The sequence below is a fragment of the Cryptomeria japonica genome, unplaced genomic scaffold, assembly GCF_030272615.1.
Source record: "Cryptomeria japonica unplaced genomic scaffold, Sugi_1.0 HiC_scaffold_323, whole genome shotgun sequence".
Taxonomy (NCBI): domain Eukaryota; kingdom Viridiplantae; phylum Streptophyta; class Pinopsida; order Cupressales; family Cupressaceae; genus Cryptomeria; species Cryptomeria japonica.
The window spans coordinates 77,142-92,500 of record NW_026729145.1 but is presented as its reverse complement, the minus strand read 5'-3'; the positions used below and the strand labels follow the sequence as shown (position 1 = coordinate 92,500).

General features: G+C 58.8%; 1 non-coding gene across 1 annotated transcript; it reads left to right on the top strand.

The window, feature by feature from the left end:
* The first annotated feature begins 13,877 nt into the window (after positions 1 to 13,877).
* Positions 13,878 to 13,996, top strand: LOC131870362 (5S ribosomal RNA). The gene has a single exon (XR_009368674.1). It is a non-coding gene; the product is annotated as a 5S ribosomal RNA (ribosomal RNA).
* The last annotated feature ends 1,363 nt before the right edge of the window (positions 13,997 to 15,359 follow it).

Sequence of the window (15,359 nt, the reverse complement as noted above, 5' to 3'; positions counted from 1 at the left end):
GACATCCATTTCCCAGGCATATGCCCCCTACGCACTTTTGGTGGTGCACCCCGCACGAACAATCCCGCCTCGACCAGCCTGAACAATTCCCCTCTCGAAGGAAGGCCTCGGCCTTAATCGTCCACGACAAACAGCTCGACGAGGCATGAAGCACCCACGGGAGCCGGAGCACGACGATGCAGAGTCTCGGTTCACAGGAGCCTGGGAAGAACATCCCGTACGGAACCCTTTACCCGAAAACATCCGAACCGCACATGCTCGCGACAGTCCTGCCGTTAGAGAATGCACCGTGCACGCGACCGAGTAAGGCCACTCAGAGACATCCATTTCCCAGGTATATGCCCCCTACGCACTTTTGGTGGCGCAACTCGCACGAACAGTCCCACCTCGACCCCGTATACAAGCTTTTTTGCCTCGAAGAGTTCGTCGGAGACGAAGAAGCAACCTTCAGTGCAACCGTAGCACTCTTTTGTGCAACCGCCCAAACAACGCCCCCTCTACCCTCTGTCGAAACACTCGGCATTGCTGCTCCCTAAGGTGAGCTTCTCCTCATAGGCAATTCCGCTCTTATCCGGTCACGTTTGTGTGCCCGAATTTCGCAAGGCAACCTCCATGGGACATGGAAAAGACTCGAGAAGAGAGCTCGCTCACGGGAGAGAGAAGCCAAGGAGACCACGAGAGTGCTGAGAGTGGGACAGCGCTGAATAGGCGGGAGAAGCCTGCGCGTATAAACGGAGATATATATCCAATTGCAACGAAGGAACGTGCCAAAGATCGAGAACAATGGCAGAAATGCTAGTAACGTGCACTTCGGGACCAACGCATCACCGGAAGACAACCGCCAAACATCGAAAGAGTCGCGATGCTCCGCAACCTACGTGCAAAGCGGTCGCACACCGGGTAAGGGAGTGAGAGCCCCAAACATAGCTGGGCGAGGCGCTCACTCCGCTCTTTAATATCTCGTTAATACCGCCAAGGAAATGGCACAAGCACACACACACAAGCATCCTCGGAAGAGGACAGTTCGAGTGACAGGTCAAATCCAAGAGTTCCGAAGACTACCTCCAGGAACAATCGGGAACAAGACCGATTACAAGTCGTCGAGTCTGTTACTGGGCGAACACGAGATGCGCACAGGAAATCGATCAGCCCTCACAATGGCCCAAGGCCAGAGATCGGACTGCTACGATTTACCCCAACAATCATCGTGCCACTCTTCGCAGAGAGGTGATAGACGCCAACGAGCCCGCGCATAGCAATCGAGGTGTAAAAAGGGCGTTGAAGGCAGGAAGCCTGGACGAAAGAGGCTACGAGGTCACCTCGAAGCGGTCTAAGAATCGGGCGCACTTGGGGCGACTACCAGTGCCAACCCCTTATCCCGCGGTGCGTCCGACACACAGAAATTTCCAAGGCGGCCAAGGAGCCTCCCCGCATAGCAATCGGGGTGTGAGGTTACGGATGCAGCATTGATAGCAATCGAGGTGGGAGGCGAAGGATGCAGAAGTGAGAGCCGAGGGATGTAGCAGAGATAGCAATCGGGGTGTGTGATGCAGAAGAGATAGCAATCGAGGTGTGCGGTGGGAAGGGCCCAGCAGCCAGAATGCATGAAGCGACGGATGAAGCAGTGATGACAACCGGGCTGTGAGGAGAGGAGGGATGCAGCCAAGAAAGCAATCAGGGCTCGAGGCAAGGGATGCATCAAGGATAGCAATCATGTTGTGAGGCGAGATTCCAAAGGCTAAACGTGAGAGGCTGCAGGGTCGACTCAGAGAGGTCTATGCATGTGAGAGGCTGAAAGCAAGGTCAACTCGGAGCGGTCTATGCATCGGGCGCGCTTGGGGCGACTACCAGTGCCAACCCCTTATCCCGCGACGCGTCCGACAAAGAGAACGTTCCAAGGCGGCAGAGGAGGTTACCAGCCGAAGGATGCAGTAGCAATAACAGGTATAGTTCCGCGGCGGCCGAGAAGACTCACCGCATAGGAATCGGGATGCGAGGCGAGGGATGCGGCGGGAAGGCCCCGACGGCTAAACGGAAGAGGCTGCAGGGCCGCCTCGGAATGGTCCAAGCATCGGACGCGATTGGGACGACTACCAGTGCCAACCCCTTATCCCGCGATGCGTCCGATACACAGATAGTTCCAAGGCGGCCGAGGAGCCTCACCGCATATCAATCGGGGTGCGAGGCGAGGGATGGGGCGGGAAGGCCCCAACGGCTAGACGGAAGAGGCTTCAGGGCCACCTCGGAATGCTCCAAGCATCGGACGCGCTTGGGGCGACTACCAGTGCCAACCCCTTATCCCGCGATGCGTCCGATACACAGATGGTTCCAAGGCGGCCGAGGAGCCTCACCGCATAGCAATCGGGGGTGCGAGGCGAGGGATGGGGCGGGAAGGCCCCAACGGCTAGACGGAAGAGGCTTCAGGGCCGCCTCGGAATGGTCCAAGCATCGGACGCGCTTGGGGCGACTACCAGTGACAACCCCTCATCCCGCGATGCGTCCGATACGAAGATGGTTCCAAGGCGGCCGAGGAGCCTCACCGCATAGCAATCGGGGTGCGAGGTGGGGGATGCGGCGAGATGGCCCCAACGGCTAGACGGAAGAGGCCACAGGGCCGCGTCGGAATAGTCCAAGCATCGGACGCGCTTGGGGCGACTACCAGTGACAACCCCTTATCCCGCGATGCGTCCGATACGAAGATAGTTCCAAGGCGGCCGAGGAGCCTCACCGCATAGCAATCCGGGTGCGAGGTGGGGGATGCGGCGAGATGGCCCCAACGGCTAGACGGAAGAGGCTGCAGGGCCGCCTCGGAATAGTCCAAGCATCGGACGCGCTTGGGGCGACTACCAGTGACAACCCCTTATCCCGCGATGCTTCCGATACGAAGACAGTTCCAAGGCGGCCGAGGAGCCTCACCGCATAGCAATGGGGGTGCGAGGTGAGGGATGCGGCGAGATGGCCCCAACGGCTAGACGGAAGAGGCCACAGGGCCGCCTCGGAATAGTCCAAGCATCGGACGCGCTTGGGGCGACTACCAGTGACAACCCCTTATCCCGCGATGCATCCGATACGAAGATAGTTCCCAGGCGGCCGAGGAGCCTCACCGCATAGCAATCGGGGTGCGAGGCGAGGGATGCGGCGAGATGGCCCCAAAGGGTAGACGGAAGAGGCTGCGGGGCCGCCTCGGAATAGTCCAAGCATCGAACGCGCTTGGGGCGACTACCACTGCCAACCCCTTATCCCGCGATGCGTCCGATACACAGATAGTTCCGAGGCGGCCGAGGAGCTGGGGGATGCGGCGAGATGGCCCCAACGGCTAGACGGAAGAGGCTGCAGGGCCGCCTCGGAATAGTCCAAGCATCGGACGCGCTTGGGGCGACTACCAGTGACAACCCCTTATCCCGCGATGCGTCCGATACACAGATAGTTCCGAGGCGGCCAAGGAGCCTCACCGCATAGCAATCGTGGTGCGAGGTGGGGGATGCAGCGAGATGGCCCCAACGGCTAGACGGAAGAGGCTGCAGGGCCGCCTCGGAATGGTCCAAGCATCGGACGCGCTTGGGGCGACTACCACTGCCAACCCCTTATCCCGCGATGCGTCCGATACACAGATAGTTCCAAGGCGGCCGAGGAGCCTCACCGAATAGCAATCGGGGTGCGAGGCGAGGGATGCGGCGAGAAAGCCCCAACGGCTAGAGGGAAGAGGCTTCAGGTCCGCCTCGGAATGGTCCAAGCATCGGACGCGCTTGGGGCGACTACCAGTGACAACCCCTTATCCCGCGACGCGTCCGATACACAGATAGTTCCAAGGCGGCCGAGGAGCCTCACCGCATAGCAATCGGGGTGCGAGGCGAGGGATGCGGCGAGAAGGACCCAACGGCTAGACGGAAGAGGCTTCAGGGCCGCCTCGGAATGGTCCAAGCATCGGACGCGCTTGGGGCGACTACCAGTGACAACCCCTTATCCCGCGACGCGTCCGATACACAGATAGTTCCAAGGCGGCCGAGGAGCCTCACCGCATAGCAATCGGGGTGCGAGGCGAGGGATGCGGCGAGAAGGACCCAACGGCTAGACGGAAGAGGCTTCAGGTCCGCCTCGGAATGGTCCAAGCATCGGACGCGCTTGGGGCGACTACCAGTGACAACCCCTTATCCCGCGACGCGTCCGATACACAGATAGTTCCAAGGCGGCCGAGGAGCCTCACCGCATAGCAATCGGGGTGCGAGGCGAGGGATGCGGCGAGAAGGACCCAACGGCTAGACGGAAGAGGCTTCAGGGCCGCCTCGGAATGGTCCAAGCATCGGACGCGCTTGGGGCGACTACCAGTGACAACCCCTTATCCCGCGATGCGTCCGATACACAGATAGTTCCAAGGCGGCCGAGGAGCCTCACCGCATAGCAATCGGGGTGCGAGGCGAGGGATGCGGCGAGAAGGACCCAACGGCTAGACGGAAGAGGCTTCAGGGCCGCCTCGGAATGGTCCAAGCATCGGACGCGCTTGGGGCGACTACCAGTGACAACCCCTTATCCCGCGACGCGTCCGATACACAGATAGTTCCAAGGCGGCCGAGGAGCCTCACCGCATAGCAATCGGGGTGCGAGGCGAGGGATGCGGCAAGAAGGACCCAACGGCTAGACGGAAGAGGCTTCAGGGCCGCCTCGGAATGGTCCAAGCATCGGACGCGCTTGGGGCGACTACCAGTGACAACCCCTTATCCCGCGACGCGTCCGATACACAGATAGTTCCAAGGCGGCCGAGGAGCCTCACCGCATAGCAATCGGGGTGCGAGGCGAGGGATGCGGCGAGAAGGACCCAACGGCTAGACGGAAGAGGCTTCAGGTCCGCCTCGGAATGGTCCAAGCATCGGACGCGCTTGGGGCGACTACCAGTGACAACCCCTTATCCCGCGACGCGTCCGATACACAGATAGTTCCAAGGCGGCCGAGGAGCCTCACCGCATAGCAATCGGGGTGCGAGGCGAGGGATGCGGCGAGAAGGACCCAACGGCTAGACGGAAGAGGCTTCAGGGCCGCCTCGGAATGGTCCAAGCATCGGACGCGCTTGGGGCGACTACCAGTGACAACCCCTTATCCCGCGACGCGTCCGATACACAGATAGTTCCAAGGCGGCCGAGGAGCCTCACCGCATAGCAATCGGGGTGCGAGGCGAGGGATGCGGCGAGAAGGACCCAACGGCTAGACGGAAGAGGCTTCAGGGCCGCCTCGGAATGGTCCAAGCATCGGACGCGCTTGGGGCGACTACCAGTGACAACCCCTTATCCCGCGATGCGTCCGATACACAGATAGTTCCAAGGCGGCCGAGGAGCCTCACCGCATAGCAATCGGGGTGCGAGGCGAGGGATGCGGCGAGAAGGACCCAACGGCTAGACGGAAGAGGCTTCAGGGCCGCCTCGGAATGGTCCAAGCATCGGACGCGCTTGGGGCGACTACCAGTGACAACCCCTTATCCCGCGACGCGTCCGATACACAGATAGTTCCAAGGCGGCCGAGGAGCCTCACCGCATAGCAATCGGGGTGCGAGGCGAGGGATGCGGCGAGAAGGACCCAACGGCTAGACGGAAGAGGCTTCAGGGCCGCCTCGGAATGGTCCAAGCATCGGACGCGCTTGGGGCGACTACCAGTGACAACCCCTTATCCCGCGACGCGTCCGATACACAGATAGTTCCAAGGCGGCCGAGGAGCCTCACCGCATAGCAATCGGGGTGCGAGGCGAGGGATGCGGCGAGAAGGACCCAACGGCTAGACGGAAGAGGCTTCAGGGCCGCCTCGGAATGGTCCAAGCATCGGACGCGCTTGGGGCGACTACCAGTGACAACCCCTTATCCCGCGACGCGTCCGATACACAGATAGTTCCAAGGCGGCCGAGGAGCCTCACCGCATAGCAATCGGGGTGCGAGGCGAGGGATGCGGCGAGAAGGACCCAACGGCTAGACGGAAGAGGCTTCAGGGCCGCCTGGGAATGGTCCATGCATCGCACGCGCTTGGGGCGACTACCAGTGACAACCCCTTATCCCGCGACGCGTCCGATACACAGATAGTTCCAAGGCGGCCGAGGAGCCTCACCGCATAGCAATCGGGGTGCGAGGCGAGGGATGCGGCGAGAAGGACCCAACGGCTAGACGGAAGAGGCTTCAGGGCCGCCTCGGAATGGTCCAAGCATCGGACGCGCTTGGGGCGACTACCAGTGACAACCCCTTATCCCGCGACGCGTCCGATACACAGATAGTTCCAAGGCGGCCGAGGAGCCTCACCGCATAGCAATCGGGGTGCGAGTCGAGGGATGCGGCGAGAAGGACCCAACGGCTAGACGGAAGAGGCTTCAGGGCCGCCTCGGAATGGTCCAAGCATCGGACGCGCTTGGGGCGACTACCAGTGACAACCCCTTATCCCGCGATGCGTCTGATACACAGATAGTTCCAAGGCGGCCGAGGAGCCTCACCGCATAGCAATCGGGGTGCGAGGCAAGGGATGCGGCGAGAAGGACCCAACGGCTAGACGGAAGAGGCTTCAGGGCCGCCTCGGAATGGTCCAAGCATCGGACGCGCTTGGGGCGACTACCGTTGCCAACCCCTTATCCCGCGATGCGTCTGATACACAGATAGTTCCGAGGCGGCCGAGGAGCCTCACCGCATAGCAATCGGGTTGCGAGGCAGATTATTGGGAAGGGAACCCCCTGGGATGCGGCTCAAGCAGTGCCCAAAGGGACTGGAATGCGGAATCACATCGAGAGACCCAAATGCTATACGAGGGCTCAAATCGAATTATCGATTTGGCCACGACATGGACGCATCGGAACGACTACCTTTGCCGAACCACTCGCAATTGCATCCATACCGAAACCAATAGACATTTCCGTTAGAGCCCTCGCATAGCATTCGGGAATCTCGCATGCCCCTCTAAATCGACCAATGCTGGCGCTCAACGAAAATCCGAGCGCTACCACCGTTCGAGCGCCAGCATTGGTCGAGTTAGAGGGGCACGGGGGAGAATGCTCCAGTCAACACCTCCCCTATATAAGTTATTTGTCCGATTCTCGCACAACCGTAGTCTGCCTCGTCGAATCAAACAACGGTCCCAGATTCCGACTTCCGTTCCGTAGAGACCCAAAAGCTAGATGGAGGCTCGCAAGAAAGAGAGTCGGCGCATAGCAATCGGGTTTCTCGAACGTTTAGGGACCGAGCTCACTTGCGGATAGGGCAAAATCCGCCAAGCAACCCAAAAGCTAGACGGGGGCTCGAATCGAATCGCCTAGGCGGCCACAACAACGACGTGTTGGATCGACTACCAGTGCCAAACCATTCAGCAAGACTAGTCTGTGTCGAGGCCGGATAGAGATTCTCAGAGAGCGCCCGTATAGCATTTAGGAGACCTGCCGCGTCCCTCACACTCGACAAATGGTGGTGCACGTTTATAAATCCGAGCGATCCCAACCCTTTCAAGCACCAACATCGGTCGAGATAGAGGGGCACGGAGGGGGCTGCGTGAGACAACACAGTCCCCTATATAAGTTATTTGTCCGATTCTCACACATCCGAAGAATGGTCATCAAATCGGACAACAGCCCAAACTTCTGACTTCCGTCCCAGAAAGCCCAAGAGCTATCTAAAACGTTCATGGCCGGAACTCGATCGCGGCTATACCAGTCCGCCAAGCAACCCAAAAGCTAGACTGGAGCTCTAGTCGAATCACCTCTGTGGCCATTGCAAGGACGTGTTGGAGCGACTACCATTGCCGAACCATTCCGCAGGTCGAGTCCATACCAAGGCCGCATAGAGATTCACGATGAGCTCCTGCATAGCAATCAGGAGACTTGCCGTGTCCATCACAATCGATAAATCCTGGTGCAAGATTTTTGCATCCGAGCGCTCCAACCAGTCGAGCACCAGCATCAATCGACATAAACGGGCACGGGGGGAGGATGCTCGAGAACACTACCTCCCCTATATAAGTTATTTGTCCGATTCTCAAGCAGCCGAAGTCTGGTCATCGAATCGGGTCAAAGACCACAACTTCCGACTTTACCCACAATGCAAGTCATCGAATCGAACATCGGCCCCCGAGTCGGACTCCATGCGTATGTCAGGTCATCGGACCCAAATTCCGCCTTCCTGCGCATGGCGGGCCATCAATATCAACTCGGTCATCGGACCCAAACTCCGCCTTTCTGCGCATGGCACGCCTTCAAATCGGTCATCGGACCCAAATTCCGCCTTCCTGTGCATGGCGGGCCATCAACATCAACTCGGTCATCGGACCCAAATTCCGCCTTTCTGCGCATGGCACGCCATCAACTCGGTCATCGGACCCAAATTCCGCCTTCCTGCGCATGGCAGGTCATCGGACACAAATTCAGACCTCGCCAATATGCCTACGTATCGAATCGGTCATCGGACCCAACTTCCGACTTCATCCATACTGTAGGGTCTTTGAGGTTGGCGCGGTGCGCTCAACCCGGGGAGTCGACCCATCGAAGCATACACCTCCCCTATATAAGCTATTTGTCCGATTCCCACACCTGTGTAGTTTGCACCTCTGACCAGGACATCGACCCCAACTTCCGAACTCGACTGCAACGACGGCACCAGCGCCTTGGTGCGCACCTTGCGACGCACAGTCCCAACATTCGCCTTCCTGCACATGGCAGGTCATCGGACCCAAATTCCGACCTCGCGAGTATGCCTACATATCGAATCGGTCATCGGACACAACTTCCGACTTCATCCATACCGTAGGGTCTTTGAGGTTGGCGCGGTGCGCTCAACCCGGGGAGTCGACCCAACGAAGCATACACCTCCCCTATATAAGCTATTTGTCTGATTCCCACACCTGTGTAGTTTGCACCTCCGATCAGGACATCGACCCCAACTTCCGAACTCGCCTGCAACGACCGAACCAGCGCCTTGGTGCGCACCTTGCAACGCACAGTGCCAACATTCGCCTTCCTGCACATGGCAGGTCATCGGACCCAAATTCCGACCTCGCGAGTATGCCTACATATCGAATCGGTCATCGGACCCAACTTCCGACTTCATCCATACCGTAGGGTCTTTGAGGTTGGCGCGGTGCGCTCAACCCGGGGAGTCGACCCAACGAAGCATACACCTCCCCTATATAAGCTATTTGTCCGATTCCCACACCTGTGTAGCTTGCACCTCCGATCAGGACATCGACCCCAACTTCCGAACTCGACTAAAAAGACCGCACCAGCACCTTGGTGTGCACCTTGCAACGCACAGTGCCAACATTCGCCTTCCTGCACATGGCAGGTCATCGGACCCAAATTCCGACCTCATGAGCATACCTACTAATCGAATCGGTCATCGGACCCAACTTCCGACTTCATCCATACCGTAGGGTCTTTGAGGTTGGCGCGGTGCGCTCAACCTGGGGAGTCGACCCATCGAAGCATACACCTCCCCTATATAAGCTATTTGTCCGATTCCGACACCTGTGTAGTTTGCACCTCCGCTCAGGACATCGACCCCAACTTCCGAACTCGCCTGCAACGACCGAACCAGCGCCTTGGTGCGCACCAAAAGTGCGCACTTTTGGAGGGCACTTTTGTGCGCTCCAAAGGTGCGCACTTTTGGAGGGCACTTTTGTGCGCTCCAAAGGTGCGCACTTTTGGAGGGCACTTTTTGGAGGGCACTTTTGTGCGCTCCAAAGGTGCGCACTTTTGGAGGGCACTTTTTGGAGGGCACTTTTCTGCGCTCCAAAGGTGCGCACTTTTGGAGGGCACTTTTTGGAGCTCCAAAGGTGCGCACTTTTGGAGGGCACTTTTTGGAGGGCACTTTTCTGCGCTCCAAAGGTGCGCACTTTTGGAGGGCACTTTTTGGAGGGCACTTTTCTGCGCTCCAAAGGTGCGCACTTTTGGAGGGCACTTTTGTGCACTCCAAAGGTGCACACTTTTGGAGGGCACTTTTTGGAGGGCACTTTTCTGCACTCCAAAGGTGCGCACTTTTGGAGGGCACTTTTTGGAGGGCACTTTTGTGCGCTCCAAAGGTGCGCACTTTTGGAGGGCACTTTTTGGAGGGCACTTTTGTGCGCTCCAAAGGTGCGCACTTTTGGAGGGCACTTTTGTGCACTCCAAAGGTGCGCACTTTTGGAGGGCACTTTTCCTGCGCTCCAAAGGTGCACACCTAGGTGAGCACCTTCGACCACACCTTGTAGCACACCAAACTCTGACTTTCGACTTCATCCGCAATGCAGGGTCTTTGAGGTTGGCGCAATGCGCACAACCAGGGGAGTCGACCCATCAAACCCAACACCTCCCCTATATAAGCTATTTGTCTGATTCTCATACATGCGTAGCCTGCAGGAGCAATTAGGACATCGACCCCAACTTTCGGCTTCTAAACGAAAACAAGGTCTTTGAGGTTGGTGTAATGCGAACAACTAGGGGAGTCAACCCATCAAACCCAACACCTCCCCTATATAAGCTATTTGTCTGATTCTCATACATGTGTAGTCTACAGGAGCAATTAGGACATCGACCCCAACTTTTGACTTCTTAACGAAAACAAGGTCTTTGAGGTTGACGTAATGCGCACAACCAGGGGAGTCGACCCATCAAACCCAACACCTCCCCTATATAAGCTATTTGTCCGATTCTCATACATGTGTAGCCTACAGGAGCCATTAGGACATTGACCCCAACTTTTGACTTCTTAACGAAAACAAGGTCTTTGAGGTTGGCGTAATGCGCACAACCAAGGGAGTTGACCCATCAAACCCAACACCTCCCCTATATAAGCTATTTGTCTGATTCTCATACATGTGTAGCCTGCAACAACGATTAGGACATCCACCCCAACTTCTGAATTCGTCTGCGTTGACCGCACCAAAGGTGCACGCCTTGGTGCTCACCAAAATCCGACTTCCGACTTCTTCTGCTATGCGGGGTCTTTGAGGTTGGCGCAGTGCGCACAACCAGGGGAGTCAACCCACCGAATGCAACACCTCCCCTATATAAGCTATTTGTCTGATTCTCATACATGCGTAGACTGCAGCAATGATTAGGACATCCACCCCAACTTTTGACTTCTTAAACAAGACAGGGTCTTTGAAGTTGGTGCAGTGCACACAACCAGGGGAGTCGACCCATCAAACGCAACACCTCCCCTATATAAAGCTATTTGTCCGATTCTCATACGTGTAGTCTGCAGCAGCGATTAGGACATCGACCCCAACTTCCGAATTCGTTTGCATTGACCGCACCAAAGGTGCACGCCTTGGTGTGCACCTTGGAGTGCACTTTGGTGCTCACCTCGGTGCACACTTTGGTGTGCACCTCGGTGTGCACCAAAGGTGCGCACCTTGGAGCGCACCAAAGGTGTACACTTTGGAGCGCACCACATAGGGTCTTTGAGAGGTTGGCGCAGTGCGCACACCAAGGTGGGTGTTGAGGTGCGTGCCGAGGTGGGTGGGTGCTAGGGTGCGCTCCATGGTGGGTGCCAGGGTGGGTGCGTGCTAGGGTGGATTCCAAAGAGGGTCATAGGGTGGGTGCCAAGGTGGGTTGGTGATATAGTGGGTTCAAAGGTGGGTACTAGGGTGGGTTCCAAGGTGGGTCACAAGTTGGGTGCCAGGATGCGTGGGTGTTAGGTTGGGTGCCAAGGTGGGCTCCTGCGTGGGTGGGTGCTAGGGTGGGTTTCAAGGTGGACGCGAGGGCGGGTGCCAAGGTGGGTAACAAGTTGGGTGTTAGGATGGGTGAGTGCTAGAGTGGGTGCCAAGGTGGGTGGGTGCTAAGGTGGATGCCAAGGTGGTTCACAGGGTGGGTGGGTTCTAGGGTGAGTTCCAAGGTGGGTCACAGGTTTAGTGCTAGGGTGCGTGTCAAGGCGGGTGTCGAGGTGCCTGGGTGCTAGGGTGTGGATGCCAATGTGGGTCATAGGGTGGGTACTAGGGTGGGCTGCAATGTGGGTGCCAAGGTGGGTAACATGCTCGGTTGGTTCTAAATTGGGTGTCAGGGTGGGTGTGCACCCACCTTGCCCGAGGTGGGTGCCAAGGTGCCAGTGTGGGTGGGTGCTAAGGTGGATGCCAAGGTGGGTGAGAAGGTGGGTGATAGGTTGAGTGGTAGGATGGGTGGGTGCCAAGATGGGTCACAGGGTGGGTGCAAGGGTGGGTAGGTGCTAGGGTTGGTGTCAGGGTGGGTGGGTGCTAGGTTGGGTTCCAAGGTGGGTGCGAGGGTGAGTGTCAAGGTGGGTCACAGGTTAGGTGCTAGGATGGGTGAGTGCTAGGGTGCAAAGGTGCCAGGGTGGGTGCTAGGATGGGTCGATGCTAGGGTGAGTGGCAAGGTGGGTCCACAAGTGTCAAGGTGGGTGCCGAGGTGGGTGCCAACTTGGGTTCCAAGGTGGGTGCCAAGTGGGCGACTGCTATGGTGGATGCCAAGGTGGGTCACGGGGTGGGTGCCAAGTTGCTAGGTTGTGTTCCAAGGTGGGTGCCAACGTGGCTGCTAGGGTGCGTGGGTTAAAGGGTGTGTCACAACGTGGGTGCCAGGATGGGTGCGCACCCACACTGGCCAAGACGGGTGCAAGGTTGGGTTCCAAGCCCGGTCACAGGCTGGGTGCTAGGATGGGTGGGTGCCAAGGTGGGCACCAGGGTGGGTGCACCCACCCTGGCCAAGGTGGGTCACGGGGTGGGTCCTAGGGTGGGTAACAGGGTGGGTACTAAGGTGCGTGCCAAGGTGGGTCATGGGGTGGGTGCCAAGGTGGGCACCAGGGTGGGTGTGCACCAACCCTAGCCAGGGTAGGTCACGGGGTGGTTGTCGGGGTGGGCGTCAAGGAGCCAAGGTGGGTGGCAAGTAGCCAAGTTGCGTGCCAAGGTGGGTGTCGGGGTGGGTGCCAAGGATCCAAGGTGGGTGCCAAGGAACCAAGGTGGGTGTCTGGGTGGGTGCCGAGGTGGGAGCCAGGGTGGGTCCCAAGGTGAGTGCAAAGGTGGGTGCCAGGGTCAAGGTGAGTGCCAATGTGGGTTCCAAGGTGCCAGGGTCAGGGTGAGTGCCAATGTGGGTTCAAAGGTGCTAAGTTGGGTGCGAGGTTGGGTGCGAGGGTGGGTGGGTGCCAAGGTGTGCTAGGTGGAAGCCCGGGTGGGTCGGCATCCCATGGGTGTCGAGTTGGGTGCCTGATGGGTGCTTCTTGTCAAGTTTTAGTCGTCGGGACTCATTTCGAGCCTTAGAGGTCGTTTCTTGTCCGGTTGCCCTGTCTTCGACCTGGGAACCCAATTTTGGTCCTCGGGTCCCATTTTTTTTTGTCTCGCATCCCACTTTTGGCCTGTGGCCTTTTCGGGGTCGATTCTCGTTTTGGGCATCAGAGCATGTTTCTTCTCCTAAAACCCAATATTTGTTTATTAAGTCTCGGAACACATTTTTGTTCTCGTGGACCCATCATGGGTCTTGGAACGCATTTGTGGTCCTTGGGTCCCATTTTGCATCCCGAAACTTGTGTTTTGGTGCTTGATCCCTATTTTGGGTGCCCACCTTGCACCAAGTGCGCACCCGGGGCAAACCGAGCGCCTTGGTGCACCGGGGCAAGATCGAGCGTGCACCCGAGGCGCCCCGAACATGCACCAAGGTGCACTCGGCCCACATGTGAGCGCAGGTCGTTGCGCCCGAGGTGGTGTGTGGGCACCGCGTTGCAGACGGGACACTGCACGCACACGACGCCCCGTCCAGGTGCACGCACGTAGGCCGGGCCGGGTGCACACCCGACGCCCTAGCAAGGTGCGCGCACCCGGGCAGGGCTCACACTTGGCGAACGGGGCGCACTTCGCGAGGGAGGGTGTGCACCTCGACGGGGGTGGGTGGCCGGGGTGGATTCGCACGTGGGTCGCGGTTTGCTAAGTACACACTGCGACAAGCTCATAACGGGTGCGATCATACCAGCGTTAGTGCACCGGATCCCATCAGAACTCCGCAGTTAAGCGCGCTTGGGCCGGAGTAGTACTGGGATGGGTGACCTCCCGGGAAGTCCCGGTGTTGCACCCTTTCTTAGTTTTTCGCCGGGCGTCGCAATGCTATTTGAATAAACCTTTTGCCCGTTTGCGTTCTCGTCGGGGCCGGGCCGGGCCGGGGTGCGCTGCCCGCACTACCGCGCGCGCGGGGGCGACACCGAGCGCGCACCCGAGGCGCCCCGAGCACACAGGCCACGGTGCAACCCGGGCGTTGTGCGCGCACCCCGGTGCGCCCGAGGTGCTGCGCGCGCACCCAGGTGAAATCGGTGTGCACCTCGGCCAGTGCGCGCTCGGTCGAGTCGCGCACGTTGGCCAAGGTGCACGGTGATGTTTCTTACTCTAAGGTTCCGCACCAGACGCCCGGGACAGGTGAGCGAAGCTGGGCGGGGCCGGGTGCGCGGCCGGGGCAGGTGCACGCAGCTGGAGAGAGCTTTGGAGCACACCAGAGGTGCGCACCTTGGAGCACACTTCGGAGCGCACCAATGATGCGCTCCATTCAAAAGTTTCCTGAAAAGGCAAAAAAAGTTGAGATTATAGAATTTCCCACTTGAGAGATTGTAAAAAAAAAAAATTTAAAATGAAGGAAACGCGGGTGCCAAGGTGTGCGCGCCCGGGTGCGCAGCCCAGCCAAGGTGTGCGCACCAAGGCGCCCACCCTGGCGAAGGTGCACGCAAGGTGCGCACCCGAGGCAAACCGGACAATTAACCCAACTTTCGACTTCGCGCGCACCTACGCACCTTGGAGCGCACTTCGGAGCGCTCCTTGGTGCGCACCAATCTTGGGCACCTCGGAGTGCACCATGGCGCCCACCAAGGTGCGCACCCGGGGCAAACCGAGCTCCGACTTCGTGCGCACCTTGGAGCGCACGAAAGGTGCGCACCATGGCACCCACCAAGGTGCGCAGCCCAGCCAAGGCGTGCGCATCAAGGTGCGCACCCTGGCGAAGGTGCGCACCCGGGGCAAACCGAGCTCCGACTTCGTGCGCACCTTGGAGCGCACAAAGGGTGCGCAACCCAGCCAAGGTGTGCGCACCCCGGGCAAACTGAGCTCCGAATCGTGCGCACCTTGGAGCACACTTCGGAGCCCTCCTTGGTGCGCACCGATGTTGCGCACCTCGGAGCGCACCCGGGGAAAACAATGCAATTAACCCGACTTTCGACTTCGTGGGCACCTCGGAGCGCTCTCGGGTTCGCACCTCGGAGCACACCGAGGTGCGCACCTTTGATGCGCTGCCTTCACCAATTTCCAGAAAAGGCAAGAAAACATTGAGAAGGTGTGCGCACCGAGGTGCCCACCCTGGCGAAGGTGCACGCGAGGTGCGCACCCGGGGCAAACCGGGCTCCGACTTCGTGCACGCCATGCTGCGCACCTTGGAGGGCCATGGTGCGCACCTTGGA